Below are 9,132 nucleotides of genomic sequence, written 5' to 3' on the forward strand. Positions count from 1 at the left end.
CCTCCCAGCTCTATCACTGGGCTATAGTCTCTATCCTTATCACTATCGCTATGCCTGTCTCTAAGGAAAACTCACAATTACATAGCACTTAACTAAGCAAGGTGGAGGTAATAGTGGAGGAGGAGGGATAAGTAAACTTGAATGTGTAATGATTTAAATATGTTAAAATGACAACGGAAAACTTTCCAAGGAAAGTCTCAAAAGGACCATGAACCCCTCTTATGTGGACCAAATTATGGATGTGTATTTTCAGCCTGTAATCCCACCTGTTATCTCAGGGTGTTTCAGGAGAATCAGGAGTCCATATCTCAGGGTGGTGCTGGTTGTCTCTATTCCTGCTGCAAATAGATCAGCTACAGTACAGACCAAGTTTTCAATGGTAAATTCAGACTGTGGTTTTTGCTTTTCCTAGGAATAATTTGGTATGATTAATTGAAAAGTAAGGGAGGCAGCAGGGCACAAGGGAAAGCATGATAGATTTGGAGGCAGAGGACCTTGCTTTAAATCTCAGTTCTGATTTTTTTGGGGGGGAGCAATCAGAGTTAAGTGACTTGGCCAGGGTCACACATCTAGTAAGTTTCTGAGGCAAGATTTGAACTCAGATCCTGCTGACTTCAGGGCCAGTGCTCTGTCCCCTGTGACACATAGCTGCCTTTAACCCAACAGCTCTGATCTTGACCTTGGGCAAATCATTTAACCTTTTTATGTTTCAGTTTGCTCCTCTGTAAAATGAGGAGATTGGATTCAATGACCTCCAAGATCCCTTGCAGTTCTAAATCTATGATCCAATAAATAAATTAAATTTGAGCAACACAATCCAAAGTGGAACAAGAAGCTGGCAATTATCAAGGCAGTATGGCCCTGCAGATATTACCTATGGGAGAGAGACAGAAAGAAGCAAGACACAGAGAGAGAAAAGGAGAGAGAGAGAGAGAGAGAGAGAGAGAGAGAGACAACCTGCAATTTCATTGGCACAGGGAAACTTCCAGGTGAAAAACTTCTGTCTGCCAATGCAAATCTGAACTTTCTTTGAAAAACTTGAAGTCACAAGAGAGTTGCCTAGCCCTAGGGCACTCTAGGGTTAAGTGACTTGCCCAGGATCACATAGACATTTTGTGTGAGAGAGGGAACTTGAACTCAGTTTTGCCTGGTTCTGAGGCCAGCTGTTTACCTACTACATGGGGGGGGGGTCAAACTCAGCCCTCAGGCCACAAGCAACCAACAAAACTGTATGTGGCTAAAACCAGATTAAAATGTAATTGGGAAATGCTTAGTAAAATAAATAAAGATACAATACAACATAGAGAATGTTAATTTGTGGATTCTCTAAGTTAATATGAGGTCTACCAGGATCCCATTCTATTCATGTTTGACACAACTGTACTGTATCATGCTATTAAAATGTTCAAGATATCTAAACCTATATAGTATATATCAATCATATTTATGGATATACACAAGCAGCTAGGTGGTACAGTGGGTTGAGCGCTGAACCTAGAATCAGGAAGATTCATCTTCCTACATTCAAATCTGGCCTCAGACACTTACTGTCTGTGTGACCCTGGACAAGTCACTTAACCTTGTTTGCCTCAGTTTCCTCATCTGTCCAATGACCTAGAGAAGTAAATGGAAAACCACTCCCAAAATGGGGTCATGAAGAGTTGGACGTGACTGAAATGACTAAGCAACAAATACACAAGCACTGTGTAAATGTAAGCTATTGTACTTTCCTCCTGATTTACTAAGCTAATAAATCATAAATATATGAGTTTAGGGAGATAAACAGGATTTATTAGTTTAGCAAATGAGGAAAGAAAAAAATGATCAACTTACATATATATTTGAATTAACATAAAAAGAATCCATGCATATTTTCCCATTTTATCCTCATCAAAATACTATGATATAGGTATTGCATTATTATTGTCATTTAACTCATGAGGAAACTGAGATGCTAAGTACTTTCCCCTTGACCATGAGATGCTGATGTTGGTATTGAGGAAAAGTCACCACTGAGATCAGAAATTGAATATATAACAAATACTCAATGGACTTAAGATAAGAAAGGTAAAAACACAGGAAAAGCAGGCAGGTGGTAGGGGACATAATTTAAGTTAAAGTCAACTATGGTCTACTCCATACAACTATGTGGGTTATGAGGGGGCAAAAAGGATATGGCATTTTTAAGATTTTAACATAGGAGACAGAGAGCTTTACAAGAGACTACTGTATGTAATACTTTTTAAAATCTCTTGCTCTGGTACATGTATTTGCCATCTCCTACTTCCCTCATCCACCAATGGGATAGGAATCTGTGGGAGAATATACTCTTATGTGCATAAGTTGATGAAGTAAGGATTTTCCTGGTCAGTTCTATTGCCACGTTGCTAAATTAAATGTGTTTTGCTTTGAATTAATGTTTTTTTCTGGTCGGTCTGGTAAGTGACTTCAGATTACACTTCATTGCTATAAGTGGGTCATTAATCAATTTCAGGATATCCATCAGCATATCTTTTACCTTCTCCCATATTTCTGGTACTTTCAGGGCTTCATTTATGCCACATGAATTACATTAGCATATTTCTTTGTTCTAGTTTTGTTCCTGATTTGGTTGATTTTTTTCTTTATGTAACTTTTTAACCATTTTTCTTCCCTTTGGTTTTGCTCTTTGTTGTTTGTGGAGGGATGTAAAATGAGGAGCCTCTAAGTCCACTATCTTGACCATAAAACCCACCATCCTCGCCCCAAGTACTTACCACAGCAGCCCCTCCATCCAATCAGGCTGCTTAGATTAAAGTTCCCTATACCCCACTATCTTTGTAGAGTCCAGAAATGTCTTGCCCAATCCTCACTGCCTACCTCTAGGACCTCCTTCAAGGCCCAGATCAAAACATAACTCAGAAGGAAGTCTTATGTTAACCCTCCCTAAATATTATATTTCTTATTAATTCCAAATTCCTTCATCACGTAAATGTTCAATTTATAATCTATTTTGGCTTTCCTTACACATCCCTGATTAATTATTCTCTTGTCCTTACATGTGTTTCCTTCTGTCTGTTGGGTTAGAAATTCCATTAGGGATAGGACCCCATCTTCTCATTCTTCTGTTTGCCCCATAGTGTGCTCCGAGCACACTACAACTAATATATGATTATTTACTGCTCTGTGTTTGTGAATGTGAGTGTCAGCCTCTAATACAGAAGACATTTCACCTACAAGAACTGAGATTCAAACCTACTGCTCACACTCTACCTGCCCTATTTTCATCAGGAAACAGTCAATGAAGTCCCGCGGATTGCTGGGATCCAGTGTTCTTTGGTGTTCCTTCACTTCTTCCAAAATAAATTCATGTTGTAAATGAACATTTTTAATTGCTTTGTGATGAGATCCAGGGAGATAATGTACTAGAGGTGGAAAAAAATGGTAGACCTAGAAAGAAGAATTTTATATCATACTTTATTAGAAAAAGAAAATAATTCTCTATGCCAGCACTTGGATCATGTTAAGAAAAGGGCTGAAGAAGGGTGGGACAAATGCCTTTTGCAAAAAAGTGACTTTCCTCATCATTTCCTATTCAAACTCCCGAAAAATTAGTATTCTCCTCCTTGGTTGCCTGAAACTACCTTGGCCTTCACTCTCAATTCTTACTTCCTACAGAAAAGTTCTCATCCTTTTTCATTATGAAGTCTTCTAAGAGCTCTGCCTGCAATCTTCCATTGGGACAGCTAACCCATCTGGTAACCTGATCCAAACTCAGATGCTCAAGGAAAAAGTCAGCTTCTCTCTAGTAACATGAATTTTATTTTTTTTGTTTTTGTTTTTTTTATAGGCAATTGGGGTTAAGTGACTTGCCCAAGATCACACAGCTAGTACGTGTCAGCGCTTGGTCTGAGGCCAGATTTGAACTCAGGTCCTCCTGACTTCAGGGCTTCTGACTTCTATCCATTGCGCCACCTAGCTGGCCCTGTAACATGAATTTTAATATTCAATCCCTGTGACCAGTGAGTGAACTACTCCAGTGAGGGGCCTTATAATGTCCCTCAAATCAGAACACATAGGGGTGACCTTCTCTATCTTTATTCCCTGTCAATGAATAAGAAGATGGGAATGGAACCCAGTGTGACACTGTTGTACATCCCAAAGGAATGCGTGATGAACTCTACCTAGCTCCTTGCAATAGTTTCTTTGAGTTATAGAAAATATATATACTGAGCTCCAAAAGGAGAGGACACCGGCCTCACCTGAATCCACTGGGAAAATTTTTGTTTTCATCTAAAAGCTTCATTAAATATAGAAATTTCTGGTCTTTATATTCAAAATGCTTTTGGAAAATGATAGAGTAGATTACATTGCAAGGAGCACATCCAAGGATGAAGGTAGGGTCACATGGTAATCCTAAAGGAGAAAGAGAGAGAGAGAAAAGGACTTTAATACTGCAATTGTGATCAAAAGGAAAGTTTGTCTGCCTTTAGGTAGGACCTGACTGTCCTCCTTTCCTCTCTAGTTTGTATTCCAGCCGACATTTATTTGATACAGCCAGGTGGAAAATAAACCACCCTATATGAAGCATCTGGTTTGATCCACATAAAAATCCTAAGTTCAGATATGATAATTCACATTTTATAGATGAGGTTGCTGAAGCTCAAAAAATTTAGCTAATTTATGCCACAGTTATGAAGGATAAAGAAGTGGAATTCAATTCAGATTTTCTCCTGGCCCCATACAGTGCTCTTCCTACCAAACCACATCACTTCCCATTACTAAATCCCTATTCATTACCTCACCCTAAACAGCTTTTGCTCTCAGACTTCTTCATGTCTCCCTTTAAATTGTATTTAATTTTTTTTTAATTTTTAGGCAATTGGGGTTAAGTGACTTGCCCAGGGTCACACAGCTAGTAAGTGTCAAGTGTTTGGTCTGAGGCCAGATGTGAACTCAGGTCCTCCTGACTTCAAGGCTGGTGCTCTATCCACTGAGCCACCTAGCTGCCCCAATCATATTTCATTTTATTTCAAACAGTAATCCCACCATGGGAGTTGCAGGCACTGAGCTGGAAGCCTTGTTATTCCAAATGTTCTTAGGTTCAGGGTCCTGGGATGTCTAAGGATTGTTGATGTCAAGGTGGTGATGCTAGGTTGTCTTGACTGGCATACATTGCCTCTTGTGTCTCCCTCAGGACGTCCCACTGCTTTAGCCAGGCTGGCCCATCTCCCTTGTGAATAGCAATTGGCTGGCAATTGGCTGCCAACTGGTGGTGATGGCCAGCCCCTTGTCCACAGGAGATGCTTTTCAGATGAAAGCTGTCAGGGCTGGACTAGAAACAATGGTCCAAACATTGCTGTCACCCCTGTGGCCCTTGTACTTATCTATCTGTTGGTGGTAGCTGGTCATCAATTGTTGCTAGTGGTGATGAGAAAGATGGGCCCCTTCTCCACAATGATTTATCCTTTCTATGAGAACTACACAGACTAGCTTAGAATTGATTTGGGAGGAGGGGAGGACACTGTATTTCCCAAAGTCTTGGGCTCAAGGGCCTGAGCTGTCTCCATCAGAGTAAGAGGGGAGATGATCATCAAGGTGGGGGTGGTCTGACCAGCCTGGATCATTCAGGTGTTCCTGTTCCCTAAACTACTTTGCATTAATTTTGTTAATATTTTTCAATATATGTGGCTGAGCATCTATGGGAGAAGTTGCAAGGCTGCATCTCCACAAGGGAGAGGTTGTGGATACTGGAGTGAAAATATTGCTGTTCCCCAGGCTCTTGGGTTTGAAGGTCCTGGGCTGTCTCCATCAGGGTCAGAGCAGAGATGGTGGTCAAGGTGGTGGTTATATTAAAGAGGCCCAAGGACAGAGTCTTGGAGATATTCACATTTAAGGGATTTAAAGCAGATAATGATCCAGCAAAAGAATATAGAGAAGCAAAAATCAAACACGAAAGAGAACCAGTGGAGAACAGCATGATAGAGGCGAGGGAGAAGAGAGTATCAATTAGCAATCCACCAGCAGTCACCAAGTTCTCACAAGGCTCTGTGCTATGCACCAGGGGTACACAGACAAAAGTGAAACAGCTTCTGCCCTCAGAGAGCTTACATTATAATGGGGAGACAACATCTACACAGGAGTTGTGGCAAAAGTCCCAGATTCCAACATGATGGAGTAATGCTGTTCTCAGTCTATTCCTATAATATTCCTGGTGAAAAATTCTGGAATAGGAGAGCACATACAGCTAATTATGAGGATTGTCTGACAGCACCCTACTACTGCCCAGTTCTTGACACCCAAAACACACACACACACACAGTACACATAGGTTTTGCCTTTTATGGTTTAAAAAGAAGTTATCCTATTGAATTTATGGCATCAGCATCTCCATTCATACCCTCCTACAGTGCCCTGTGGCCCCCTAAGTTTCAGATTTTTTTAGAAGGATAAACTCCTCGGCTAGATAGCTTAGATGGGGGTGGGGGGAGTAAGCATGAAGGGAAAGAGCTTCCTAGAGATGCTAGCGATGTTCTCAGCCCTGCTTCTATTCCTTCTGCTAGTCAGCAAAATATCAAGAAAATCCCTGGACTCCCCCAAATGATCCTAAAGTAATGCCTTTTCCTCCTGGAGTTGTTGACCAAAAGTAACAGAACCAGTGCTGGTAGGTTCTCGTGAGCTCTGCTCCATCTGAAAAGGAATAAAAACATCTAAAGTCATCCCCCTAAATGTTCCTCACCACGCTGCCTCCTCACAAGATCAGCGTGACCTCACTAGCAGAGCTGCACTGCCTCTCATCTCTTCTCTCAGCTGTCCTGATCCTTCAGGGCTTCTAGGAATGACCACAGGGCCATGGGCATAGCCCCAGCATGGGCCCAAAAGTGCAAACATGGTGGTTCTCCTTGGACGAACCTCACTCTTCATGAGTTACAAGGGATAGGACGGATTTTTGTAAGATCAGTGGTAACAAAGTGAAAAAACACCAACCTTTTGATTTATTTAATTCCTCCACAAGATACTTTGCCACTTCTTGGACTCGCTCTTCAACGCTCCTCTTCCCCATCCCAAAATTCCTCAGGGTCATGAGGGAGAAGCAGCGGGTTTGCTTCCATCTCTCTCTGTTGCTTATGATAAGGCCTGTAAAGGGAAGCAGGAAGAAGAGAAGCCTTGCGCTCTAAAGTTGGGGGTTTTTTTGGGGGGGGGCTGGGCAATGGGGTTAAATGACTTTCCCAGGGTCACACAGCTAATAAGTGTTAAGTGTCTGAGGCTGGATTTGAACTCAGGTCCTCCTGACTCCAGGGCCTGTGCTCTACTCACTGCACCACCTAGCTGCCCATGCTCAGAACTTTTTGAAAGCCCATGTCAAAAAGTCTATGCCCAAGGGCTCAACCCACACTTCTTGTTTCAGAATAGAATGAAGTGGGGGAGGGGTCAACTTGCTTTCTCCTCTGTTTCCTCTCCCATCCCACACATCATTTTCCTTCATCACAGTCACAAATACATCAGGTGGCCCTACACCCACATCCCCCTCCTGGTAATGAAGTGGCCACAAAGAGGAAGGCCAGGATAAAGACATATTTTTGAGAAACTGAACGGTTGTCAGGTAAGTGAGTTTATATCTCTCCATCTCTTTACACAAGGAACTTAAAGGATTATGACGTCCTGAAGTCCTAGTCTTCCTACTTCATACAGGGATCAAAGAGTGAGAGTCTCTGTTTCTTCTCTCGTTGTGGGTTACGAGGTGGTGAAGCGGAAAGAGTACCAGACCTGAAGTCATGAAGATTCACCTTGATGAGTTCAAATCCAGCCCCAGACACTTATTTATGTGACACTGGGCAAGTCACTTAACCCTGTTTGTCTCAATTCCTCATCTGTAAAATGATCTGGAGAAGAAAATGGCAAAGCACTCCAGTATCCTTGCCAAGAAAATCCCACATTGGGTCAGGGACAGTCGGACACGACTGAAATGACTGAACAATAAGAGGTACACTCAATAAGAACAGAAAGTTACTTAAGCTCAATAGCAATCCTTATATCATGTAACTTTCCTTAGCTTTCTTTTCTCCCCTAAGTCTGAAACAACTCTACATAAGATTGTTGTTTATGGGGAAATGATTGTTGAGTCAAAACAAAATATAACAATTATACAAAGAATTGTAGTTAATTTGAGCAATGGAAAAGGTGAACACATACCTTTATGGTACACACATGATACTCACATACTAAAGCTTCACAAGGCATGTCCTTCTTTTCCTGAATATATCACACCTTCCTACCTTCAGATATCACCCTCTGATTCCAGAAATAGGATGAAGGCTTCACCTAACTACCCTTATATTGGGAACTATGCTTTTGCCTATAATCTTATTTCCATGGGACATTTATCAGGATGAGATTCAACTTCTGCTTCAAGATCCTTCATACAGGAACTCCAGAAGAAGAAAGTGACTGCTATTCCTTGAAATGGAGTTTAATTCATGTTGGTTTCATTAAATACCTCTGAAAAAATGGAAACTACTACTATGGGACTTCAAAAGATCGGCTGCCAAATTTAGATCCCCAGCAAAGTGCTTCTGCTCTCTCTTCCATTTATGTCAATCTCACCAATTGCATTCACTAACACATACTCTTGATCTCGTGACTAAATTAACTCTTCTGCTAAAGCAGCTCCTGCTCTGCTTCAGAACCCACTCCAAAAAAAAATGAAAAATAAAAGGAAGGAAGAAAAGCAACTCCCCTTCAGGGCGCATGTGAAGAGCTGAAGAAAGGGCTTGGCAGAATGTTACTTGGGAAAATTTAACCTTTCACCATTGTTCCGTATCTGATTTCACTCAATCATAGCCTGTTACAGTCAAGGGATCTTAGAAATTGTCCAGTCCTCTCCTCTCATTTTATACATGAAGAATCCGAGAAAGATTAAGTGACTCACCTAAAGTCAGGAATGGTTACGTCTCAGACTAAGCCTAGGACTCAGGAATCCTGACCAAAATCCTGGATTCTTTCCACCCCAGATCATGAAATGAAAGGAAAATAATAGGATAAATACTATCCTTATTGTTCCCATTTCTTTACTTTCTACAGAAATCTCAAACTCATTACATCCAATGTTGAATTCACTGCCTTCCTCACCCAAACCGCCCCTTCTCCTGTCCT

The 9,132-nt window shown here is 41.3% G+C and overlaps 1 pseudogene; it reads right to left on the reverse strand.

Annotated features, from left to right (window-relative positions):
- Positions 1 to 3,245: 3,245 nt before the first annotated feature.
- On the reverse strand, positions 3,246 to 7,116 carry LOC114034162 (annotated as a pseudogene).
- Between the last annotated feature and the right edge of the window lie 2,016 nt (positions 7,117 to 9,132).

This window comes from Vombatus ursinus, unplaced genomic scaffold (assembly GCF_900497805.2).
Source record: "Vombatus ursinus unplaced genomic scaffold, bare-nosed wombat genome assembly UNPS02008378.1, whole genome shotgun sequence".
In the NCBI taxonomy this organism is placed as follows: Eukaryota; Metazoa; Chordata; class Mammalia; order Diprotodontia; family Vombatidae; genus Vombatus; species Vombatus ursinus.